Raw genomic sequence first — 10,846 nt, 5'->3', positions numbered from 1 at the left:
TGAGGAAATATTACAAAGAAAGTACATACATGATTCTTTGGTGAACTGCTCCCACAGTTTTCAAGTGAAAACCTTCTTATTTTACAGAGTGCTTGCTTATATGGGTATTGAAGGTGATGTACATGGCAAGGATTTTGATTTTCTTTTAATTTTGAGAAAATTACAGGTTATTGAACTTCATCAATTTTGAAGGATTATTACATAGAGGGTACATGATTTGTCTGTTTTTCCTTCCGCAGATTTCAAATAAGGACTTTCTTATTTTTACAGAGTAATTGATTATAATAACCTCATGCCAATCAACTAGCATTACAGTTTGGCCACAGCATTGCAATTTCTCAGAAATACACACCTGCTAACATGTACTTATGTCAACCAGTACATTATCTGTGGTGTCTAATTCTGACAGAAACAACGTCATGCTACTACATGCAGTGTGTTACTTGTCGGTATTAACTAACAAAATCGCCCGTTCTGTTTAATTTGTTTATTTTGAATTTTCTACTATGTTGTCACTTGAAGCATTGTATTCATAAACCTATGATTGAGTTTGTGTATGTATAAACCCCCTCCCCCGACCCTATGTTTTCATGAAATGGTTTTTTTTTAAAAATGTGTTCTCCATGAAATCATAGAAACTAAAGCTAAATTGTTTTTATCAAAAAATGATTTGACCTATTAAAGTCAGCATGATAAAGATCTTAATATTGTAAGTGTGACATTATACACTAGCTGTTCAAATGCCCTCAATTTCTGACATGAAAAAGATCTTGAAATTACGAGGGAATTCAGCAATTTCGAATTTACTAGAAAAGGTCTCAAAATATCGAGAGAATATTAGGTCGACATATCAAATATTCTTAGGTCATAAAATTTTGTGAACATGGTAGCTATAGGTCATACTCTTTTCTTGCAATGTTCAATATGGGCAATATTTTTACGAAACCTCTCTGCACCGATACATGAAAGAAAGGCAATAAAGTAACATCATACTACATGTATATATGTTTAAAATTTGCCAATTTATTGTGTATATTCATGTATTATTTGATATCAGATGAATGTTATATTATCTGGAAATTTGAAGGTCTTTTCTTGGAATAATGAGATAATTCAGTGATTTTTTTCCTTGACATTGATCAGCTTTCTTACATTGTATAAATAGTACTTGCATACATGTTTCACATTTTACATTTTTAAGTCATACAAAATTGACGTTTCTGACATTTTTTAAAATTATATTTTCACCTTCTTTATTCATATACAGTGCTCCCTCAATATATTGCCCCCCCCCCCCCCCCCCCCCCCTTATGATGCCACCCCCACTTATTGCCTGAAAATTTTAAAGAACAGATTTCCTTCCATGTTAACACCCCTGTTATAATGCCAACCCTCTATAATACCATATGGCAGTGATTTTCACAAACAAATGGTCAAATTTTATAGAGTTTACCCTCCATGATAATGCCAATTACTTAACACCCATCAGTAATCACACCTGTACTTTGATCACAGTGCATTGAAGTGTGACAGTGCAGAGAAAGTATTCAGGTGACCAGGTTAATTACTAATCAAGATAATTTAAATGTTTATAAATACAAAATGGGGTCCAAATAACTTTATGGTAATGAATTCCTTTTGATTGCTCAGTGAATTGTCCATAATTGTGAATTCGTTATATCCCCCCCCCCCCCCCCCCACACACACACACACACTTTATTGCCCAAATTCGTCTTGAAGAAAAGTTGGCAATATATTGAGGGAACACTGTATGTATGAAGAGTTCTTGTATGATATATCTGAAATAGATTTGAGTTCTATATTGTAGTAACATCTATCATCCTTAGCTAAGTGGTTAGATCACCTCAATTCTAACATTAAGGCAAAGGTCCTGGCTTTTAACCCCAATAGATGTAATTTAAAGAATTTTCTTCCATTCTTCACTATAATAGCTTAGTAATGTCCATATATATTTTGTAATACATAATTGCTAACTTTACATTTTTACTTTTCCACCACCGCTAAGCCTCCTGGAACTATCAAAATATGCAAACTCTAAGACAGAACAGGTAATATATATACCCCAATTTTTTTATATTTTTTTTTGTAGAAACAAGATAGGATCCAAGTGGTACCTGAAATATCACAAAAAAGTTATGTTGAGAAACGTTGCGTGTGACCTTTAAAAGAAATAACATATTTTTTGTAATGAAGTGGTGTCTGTTTCGAAAACATGCACGATTGCAAGATTTCTGAAACCGCAATTCTCAGATGTTTATATTTGCATTGCTTTCATGGATTTTTCTCATTGATTAGAAGGCATGACCCTCCTTTGTTTTCATAAATAATCTGAGATGACATATCTGGACTGAGAATTTCTTCATTGATTGCATCTTTTGTTTGCAGGCAGACTTTCTTTCTCAGAAGGAAAATTCCATCTTTCATTCCAGTGTTGATAAACCATATAAAAGAAAAGAATTTTCTGTCCTAACTAGAGACATGGTCAGGGGGCAATGAAACAAATGCTTCCTATCGGTAATCTCACCCCCAGAGTTCAGTATTTCAACTAAAATATTCAATTCTGAGGATGAGATTTCCTCATCACACATGGATTAATTCATGATTATTATTTTACTCCTATTTTTTTTAAATTGTTTTTGTTGATTTAATTCTTCCTGAAATTAGATGAAACACTGAATTATTTTAAATTCAATATTCATTGTCAAACGCAGATTTTTACAAACAAGAGGGTCAGAAAGATTGTACCCTAAAATGGATCAGACTTCAAATCCTGATTTGTGCCAACAAACAAAAGATAATATATGTTACAGTAATCATTCAGATATGGGGATGCAAGAAAATGTGAATTAGTAAAAAAAAAAAAAATACTGAAAAGAGATCTACCTGAAACTAAACAGAGGGTTGTGTTATTCTGTTTTATGGCGTAGCATGTATATATCTTTGCCAGGACTCACTCACTGTCATGAGCCTGAATTGAGGATCAGATGTAGTTTGCTTGGGGCCATGAGAGTAATGCAGGCTTAAACAGGTTGGGAACACTTCCCCTATGGCGAGATATTCTCGCTAAAACGTGATTATCCCTCTTTAGCGAGAAATAAACATTACCACAAACAGGTGTTTTTGCGTCTTTATTGAAAATAATGTCAAATCCCGTGCAACGCTGAATAAGTGCGACACGCACTCAACATGATGCGAATTGTTTCTATGAAATTGACAACATAGTCATGAAATATCATGTCAAAGTTGCTGCGTAAGAGGGAAGCAGTCTGAAATCCAATACACATCGTGAGTGTTTTTGTTTTGATTAATATATTTGCAGAAGTATCACGCATTTTAGCACTCTTTCTTCTTTTCACGTGAAACACGAAGAGATGTATTCCACGGGTGTTTTTCTCGGTTGTACGGGATATATTTATTCTCGCTAGAGAGGGATAATCGCGTTTTAGCGAGAATATCTCGCTATAGGGGAAGTGTTCCCAACCTGTTAAATAAGCATGCACACTGAACAACTCAGTAAGTTAATAAGCAGGAGGTAAACTTGAGAGAAGCTTGACTCTATGTGACAGGCGTACAATGACACAATATAATTTTTTAGGGGCAAGACAATTTTATCATTGTGAATATTGAAATCTCCCCTTAATCCCTCTATTACATAATGTTTGCTTGGATATCCAAACTGCCATAGATAATAAAATATGGATAATTACATGAAAAGTATTAATCCAAATCACTGGAGAGAGGAGGGGTGGTGGTGGATAATTAAAGTTGTAAACAATCCAGAAGACAATAAACAATGGATATTTGAATAACATTTAAGCTGGCCTTCCTGAATTACATTGTCGGTATCTGTTTGTCATCACTTGTGACATGATAAAGAAAGACACCTATAGTATTGGGGGTCATGAGGTCATGCATGCTAACTTTTGAAAATCCCTATGGACAGGTCAAGGATCAAGGTCATAACAGTCCTTCAAAATGTAACTAATAAAAGTAAAGTATCACAGTTGCTTAGCCAATGAAATTGAGTGTTTCTAATGAAATTGAATTATTAGTAATCAAATTATCCTTTAGACACACATATATCATTGTAATGTTTGCATCCTAAACAACACCTTGTATGAAATTTTTTCCAGGGTGATAGGATTCTAAATTCTAGAGTCTGGTACCTGTGTTAAATTTAAAGAAAAATCATCTTGACTTCAAAACACCATTGTTGGATTAAAGTTTTTGTTGAGATTTTTTAAACCTTGACATCCTGTGCAATGGATGTATTACTCCTCAAGAAATTCTTTACTTTGTATACACTACAAACATCACCATTATAGTAGGGTAGAAATGATCACATCAGAATCATTGTCAGAGTAACCCTCTTGATCTTGAGATGTTGGTGGAAAATAAAAACCTCGTCCCTTTTGGCTTGCATGTTTTCTATTTTCCAACAAAATCTGGAGACCAGGAGGGTTTATTTTCTGCTACAAACTTCTGCTACTGTAGATTCCTTATTTTATGCAGGTACTTGTACTTAATATCATGAAATGACTCATATACGTCAAATCGTGAGAACATAAATTCACAAGTACTCTGGTGATCAAGAGTCTTTACATATATTTTAGCAATGTAAAAATAAAGTGAGTAATTTTAATTCACGAGTGATGCTTCTTGCGAAATTACGCAATCGTAATGAATTTATTGTGTTTATTTAAGGACTTTACAGAATGTGATCATTAATATTATTTTGTAAATTTATTGATAGCTCGGCAACAAAATCTAAAATGATTAATCTGCCTATGCAGCTATCTGTCTGTCATTCTTTATTAATTTGGACGATACAAGCCTTTCCTGAAAATAGTCGGCAAACTTCAGTTTCTTTAGATCTCAACATCCGCCATCGGTGTGGTTTGCAAAGAACTGTGATTTTTCACCCCAGATTATAGCTGCATGTATATCAGTGTTATTGAAATTGAAATGAAGACATCTATTGATTGCTGTCCTTTAACAAAATCCAATCTTCCTTGTGGTGCAGACTATGAGCAGACAGATTTATTTCTCATTAGTTTGTCAGTATTTTAAGGAATCATTGGACAAGTTTGAGTTGTGCATTCATTTACCAATTCGTGTCTGATCCCACTAATCTGCAGTAATTCCTTATTAATGGAAGGAAAAAATCAATTACACAAGATTACAAAAGGGAAAATTGGCAGACTTGCCATTATTACATATAAAGTAAGTCAAGGACAAGGGGAAAACACAGTGAAGTTGGTATGTTCATTAATCTGAGATTGTACAAGCAGTTCCAATACATATAATTATTATTATACTCTAGTGAGGACTGTTAATTAAAACAAATTCATTACTTTATGTCAAAGATTGGGACACATTGTTTTCGTCCTGTTTAAATGTTTATGATGATCTATCTGACCATAATAACCTTTCCATATTTTTGTAATTCTGCAAAATAGAGTTTTCATAAGATTAACGGTCAAAGGTCACACGACATATCAAAATTAAGAAACTTATTCATAGGAAACCTTTAGGTTAATTCTGTATGAGTATTGTTTGTTTTAATGTAAATTACTAATGTATGCAACTGGTGTCCGTTTTTCATTCTCCATGCAACATTGCAAAGTGATGTATACATTCTAGTTTTGATACATTGTGTGTTGGTCCATCTTTCCAAAACATGAACATTACTATCACATTATAATTGCCTCTTATGTCATTGAGACTTACTGTGGTAAGTCATCTTTAGAATGCTTGCTTTGGTGCTTTAAACATTGCAACAACAAAAATGCATAACCCAGGTTGGGGTTAGGTTATGCAATTTTTTTCTGCAATGTTTGTGACTTTCATATCCCATATTTAACAAACCAAAGAAACGTGTTTTATTATTCATATTTTTATGCCCCCCGAGATCAAAGTGCATATTCTCCTTTCCTGTTACATTACTAGTAAAGAATTTTATTTCATGATACCTGTAGCGGCCAGCCGGGTGCGATCGCTGGTGGCCAGATAGCTCAGTTGGTAGAGCACCTGACTGGAGATTCAGGGGGCTCAGGTTCGAATCCCAGTCTTGTTCATTGCATTTTCTCCCTTCCTGTTACATTTGGTGCCATTGACCACCCCTGGACTTGCAGGGGAAAGTCCTGCCAGGGGCAAAAAGAATCTGGGTTGTGTCCTCAAGGGCAAAGACATTTAAGGAGGGAGGAATGTAGTGGTCAGCCGGGTTCGATTGGAGGTGGTCAGATAGCTCAGTTGGTAGAGCACCTGACTAGAGATTCAGGGGGCCCGGGTTCGAATCCTTATCTGGTCTGTTGCATTTTCTCCCTTCCTGTTACATACCAAAAGAAAAGGGGTGGAGGTTGGTTGACAGTGTTCATTACTTCAGTACTTCTCATATGATTATAGATCATTATACAATTGCAATCATGTTTGTACCAAACAAGTTTATTGCATGGAATTCAAGGTTTGGGGTATGACCATGTTGTACTTTAATGAAAAATCATTGTTTTACTATGAATTGCCTATATTTTAGATAAAAATCATTGTTTTACTATGAATTGCCTATATTTTAGATAAAAATCATTGTTTTACTATGAATTGCCTATATTTTAGATAAAAATTCTTTCCTTGATCTAATGCCATATCAATTATTTATTAGTGAAACTTAATTTTGTATCAAGGTAACCTCACTAATTTACATAAAAATCATAGGTTATTAATTGTTCGCAGGGTTTTGATGTATACTTATCGCAATTCACATTTGAATTAGAACGCTTTGGCCGATATAGTATTGCGTTGTGTGACGACACAATTGAATCTGTTTGTAATACAATTGCGAAATGCAACAGAAACTCTCATTGGTCCATATGTATAAGTCCGCCCAAATTCCCTTATACGGGAGTAGTCAACATTTGAAAACATGACGGCCAGATGCTAGATGGAAAAAAAACTTCAAAGGAAGAAAGAGAAAAAGTTGTATTCTTGTGTTGTTGTCTCATAAATTTAATATAAAAAAAATTCTTAACATATTTTCCTACTATACTCGTGTCCAAACATACCTTCAAATATTTATTAAAGCCCCATACGACCCAAAAACTCGATCACAGCTTTTGATGATTTCGTTCGTAGATGTAGCCATGTTAGGTAGCCAGTCAATTCGAATCCCGGTTCATTTCCATATTGGCACAATAGCGTCTAGATGTGTACTAATACCCCACAAATATTTTAGCTAAATTGTTTAAATAATATTCCACCCCAGTCCTATTAAATGATAATTATTCAAATAGCTAAACTCAAGGCAGTGCGGCTTTCACTAGTCATGAGCGTCTGCGCCGGCCGATCTCCATCTAATGGGCTTATGTAGCATTTTCGTTCATCTAGAGCTTATTTTACCTTTACAAAAACTGGTACAAAATGTTTTAATTTCTATTAATTATTCGTGTTGATAATAAATGAAGAGCGAATACATAACTTACAACCGATTTTATTAATAGATGCCAATAGCAAGAGTTCGAATTGATTGGCTACCTAAAATGGCTACGTCAACAAACGAAATCGTTTGAAGCTGCGAGTTTTCGGGTGTTGTGTGGCTTTAATGAATATTTGAAGGTATGTTTGAACGCAACTATATAGTAGGAAAATATGTTAAGATTTTTTTATATTGAGTTTATGAGACAGCAACACAAGAATACACCGATTTCAGGCCTCAACCGTCTGCAGCTTTTTGTGACCCTTAAATCGAAGGTTTTTATAAGAGGTGGATCTTTTCAGAGAGCTATGTACAGTTCGAATCCGCTCGAGAAAGTGGGCGGGCTGTAATCGGCCAATGAAAACTCTTGTTGTATTACATCAAACATGTCATTCAAATTGTTCAATCGTCTCATTCAATTGTGTCGTCACACAACGCAATACTATATCGGGTAAAGCGTTCTAATTCAAAGGTGAATTGCGATAAAGCAAATCTTTCTTATTACCAGCTTTTTTATAAGAGTAAGTTAAGGCCAAGGTCGTTTAGAAATTACTTAAAAAGCAACATATCTGATAGCTAAAATCTTACAGAATGCATGGATTTGGTAATTCAGAGTCACAGTTTTTTCAAATTTATTAACAAATTGGTAATTTATTGGCCATATCCTTTTTTACTTGTTAAAGTATACTTGAATTAATTTCTTTAAAAAAAAATCTGTAGTATTTTAAGGAAAATTAATTTGCGAGCAAATATTCTTTGTGAGGGATTGTGGTCAATAGAAATTGTATAATATCAATCCTTTTTTTATTCATGAGAATTTTTTTGAGTCAATTTGTTAAGTTGAAATACAAGCTCCTAAGAGAGCTTATGTTATTGTTATTTTCATTTTAACTTAAATTAATAAAGATTCTGTATCTGATTAGCAAGACTTTATCTCTAATTTCATAACCATCAATCAGTGCTTTGGAACTGTAGTCAGGGAATTTGTGTCAGCAAGGGTATCATATACCCGGGTGAGTGAAGACAGCTTTAGTCTTTTTATCTCTTCGTAATTGTAACCTTGTCTTAAGTTTTGAGGTATGCTTCACAAATATATCATGTCCAATCTAATTAAAATTAGATGTTAGATCCGCTCACATACTCGCTACACGAAACGAGTATGTGAGCGCGGATCTAATATCTGATTTTAATTAGATTGTATCTTGTCAAAAATGCCCTCTTTAAAGTCACCACCACCACCATCGTCATCACTACTCTGTTGTAACATTATTATTATGCCAGAAGATAAAGTAGGTAGTAGATATGCATATATTTATAATTTATAAGCATCAATAATTTATTTTGTTTCCAATATATTGACATTTCATAGACCAGATGTTACTCTTAAGTTTGTGGGTTTTTTTTTTTTTAAATTTTGATACATGATACATACTGGTATATTTGTTCTTATCCAGAAGAATCCCATTGGTGCATAAAAACCAGACCCTAAAGGTTGTGATGGGTGATCCTATCTGCTTGTTAATCAGGTGTGGGTGGTTAAATCTGTGTTCAATCTGCTATCATGAACACTCAAACAAAAGTATGTGTGTGTGTATAAAATTTGTGAACAGTTTGTTAACATTGTACAGAGGTGTGTTTTATATTTGTGTTTACCAAGTTAAAAAGCTGAATGACTTTGTTATTTTTATGTTCAGTTCAGCTAATCTCTCTCTGACCCTTTCTCTCTCTCCACAAATCATCATGTGAAGAAAACTTCTTGATGTATGTTGTAATAATGACATCTTGGTTAAGAGACCAGAATTACCAGTACTAGATATAAGACCAGATAGGTTCATGAGTAGCAGTTGTTAATCCTAACCACAGCATTCATTTGCATATGACCACATTAAGTACATGAGTATTGTTGACTAAATGAAGGACTGCATGATTAATTTGGTCAGATAGTCTAGTTGAGTTTGATTTCCTTCATATTGAGACTAAGTGAACACAATTACAGTGTTAAGTTGTGTATATATTTAATTGCTGTTGTGGTAAATGGGAGAAATATAATGACCAGTAATAAAAGGCATTGACTGCAATGGAGAGAAATTGTCAATCCATACGGAAATATGCTGATAAATTATTGAATCTTTTCATTGCAGTGTTTTACTGCTGATGGACATTTTGTGATGCTGAAAGCACCATTGCAAAGGCTAAACTGATGCAGATTTTGATGAGATTCTGATACAGGATTTATGCTTTTAAACTTTGCCTGTTCAGAGGATTTTCTAATATGGTAAGTGCATTTGGAGAAAGAAAATACAGATTTGACATGTTTGTTTGTCAACCTCAAGACTTAATATACACTTTACTTAATAGCCTGTCAGCTGCAAGAAATCAAGTCAAGAACTTTGAAAATACATGCTTTCACCATCAAAATTTTAATATTGTGTTGTCATTGTTACCATTTCCTATATTTAGTTTTAATAGTTGATTTCCAATATATATAATATATAGTTTTTATAGTTGAATCCCACATTTAGTTTTTATAGTTGATTTCTTATACTTCGTTTTTATAGTTGATTTCCTATACTTGGTTTTTATAGTTGATTTCCTATATTTACTTTTTAGCTCACCTGAACTGAAAGCTATTCTGATCACCTGTTGTCCATCGTCAGTCTGTCCGTCTGTATACTTTTCACATCTTCATCTTCTCCAGAACCACTTGGCCAATTTCAATCAAACTTGTTACACATCATCCATGGGTGAAGGGGATTCAAATTTAGGGCCATGCCCCCTTCAAAGGGAGATAATCACAAAAATGCAAAAATAGGGTGGGGTCATTTAAAAATCTTCTCAAGAACCACTGGACCAGAAGAGCTGAAATTTACATGAAGGCTTCCTGACATAGTGCAGATTCAAGTTGTTTAAAAACATGACCCCTGGGGGTAGGGTGAGGAGACAATAGGGGATCAAAGTTTTACATAGATAAATATAGGGAAAATCTTTAAAAATCTTCTTCTAAAGAATCACTGGGCCAGAAAAGTTTACATTTACATGAAAACTTCCTGACATAGTACAGATTCAAGTTTGTTCAAATCATGCCCCCCAGGGGCAAGTTGGTGCCACAATAGGGTTCAAACTTTTACATGTGAATATATAGGGAAAATCTTTAAATATGGGCCAAGGTGACTAAGGTGAGCAATGTAGCCCATGTGCCTCTTGTTTCATTTTGGATTTTAACAGCATCCCATTTAGAAAGAGGATGGCTGGGAGAAATGAGTGATACACAAGACATAATATTGTACTAGTTGATTTCAAATTGATAACAAAAGATAATATAACATCTGTTAGTTGTAATGGTGAAATTTTCAATTT

General features: G+C 34.0%; 1 protein-coding gene across 14 annotated transcripts in view; it reads left to right on the top strand.

The window, feature by feature from the left end:
• The window catches only part of LOC125667072 (titin homolog), a 79,515-nt gene that overhangs the window by 10,097 nt on the left and 58,572 nt on the right, over nt 1-10,846 (top strand). For all 14 annotated transcript variants that reach the window (XM_048900391.2, XM_048900396.2, XM_048900392.2 and 11 more), the window contains one exon: nt 9,631-9,764. The gene's annotated coding sequence lies outside the window, so the exon portion shown is untranslated. The remainder of the gene's footprint in view (nt 1-9,630; nt 9,765-10,846) is intronic.

This window comes from Ostrea edulis, chromosome 2 (genome assembly GCF_947568905.1).
Source record: "Ostrea edulis chromosome 2, xbOstEdul1.1, whole genome shotgun sequence".
NCBI lineage: Eukaryota > Metazoa > Mollusca > Bivalvia > Ostreida > Ostreidae > Ostrea > Ostrea edulis.
This window is presented reverse-complemented; position numbering and strand designations above follow the sequence as displayed.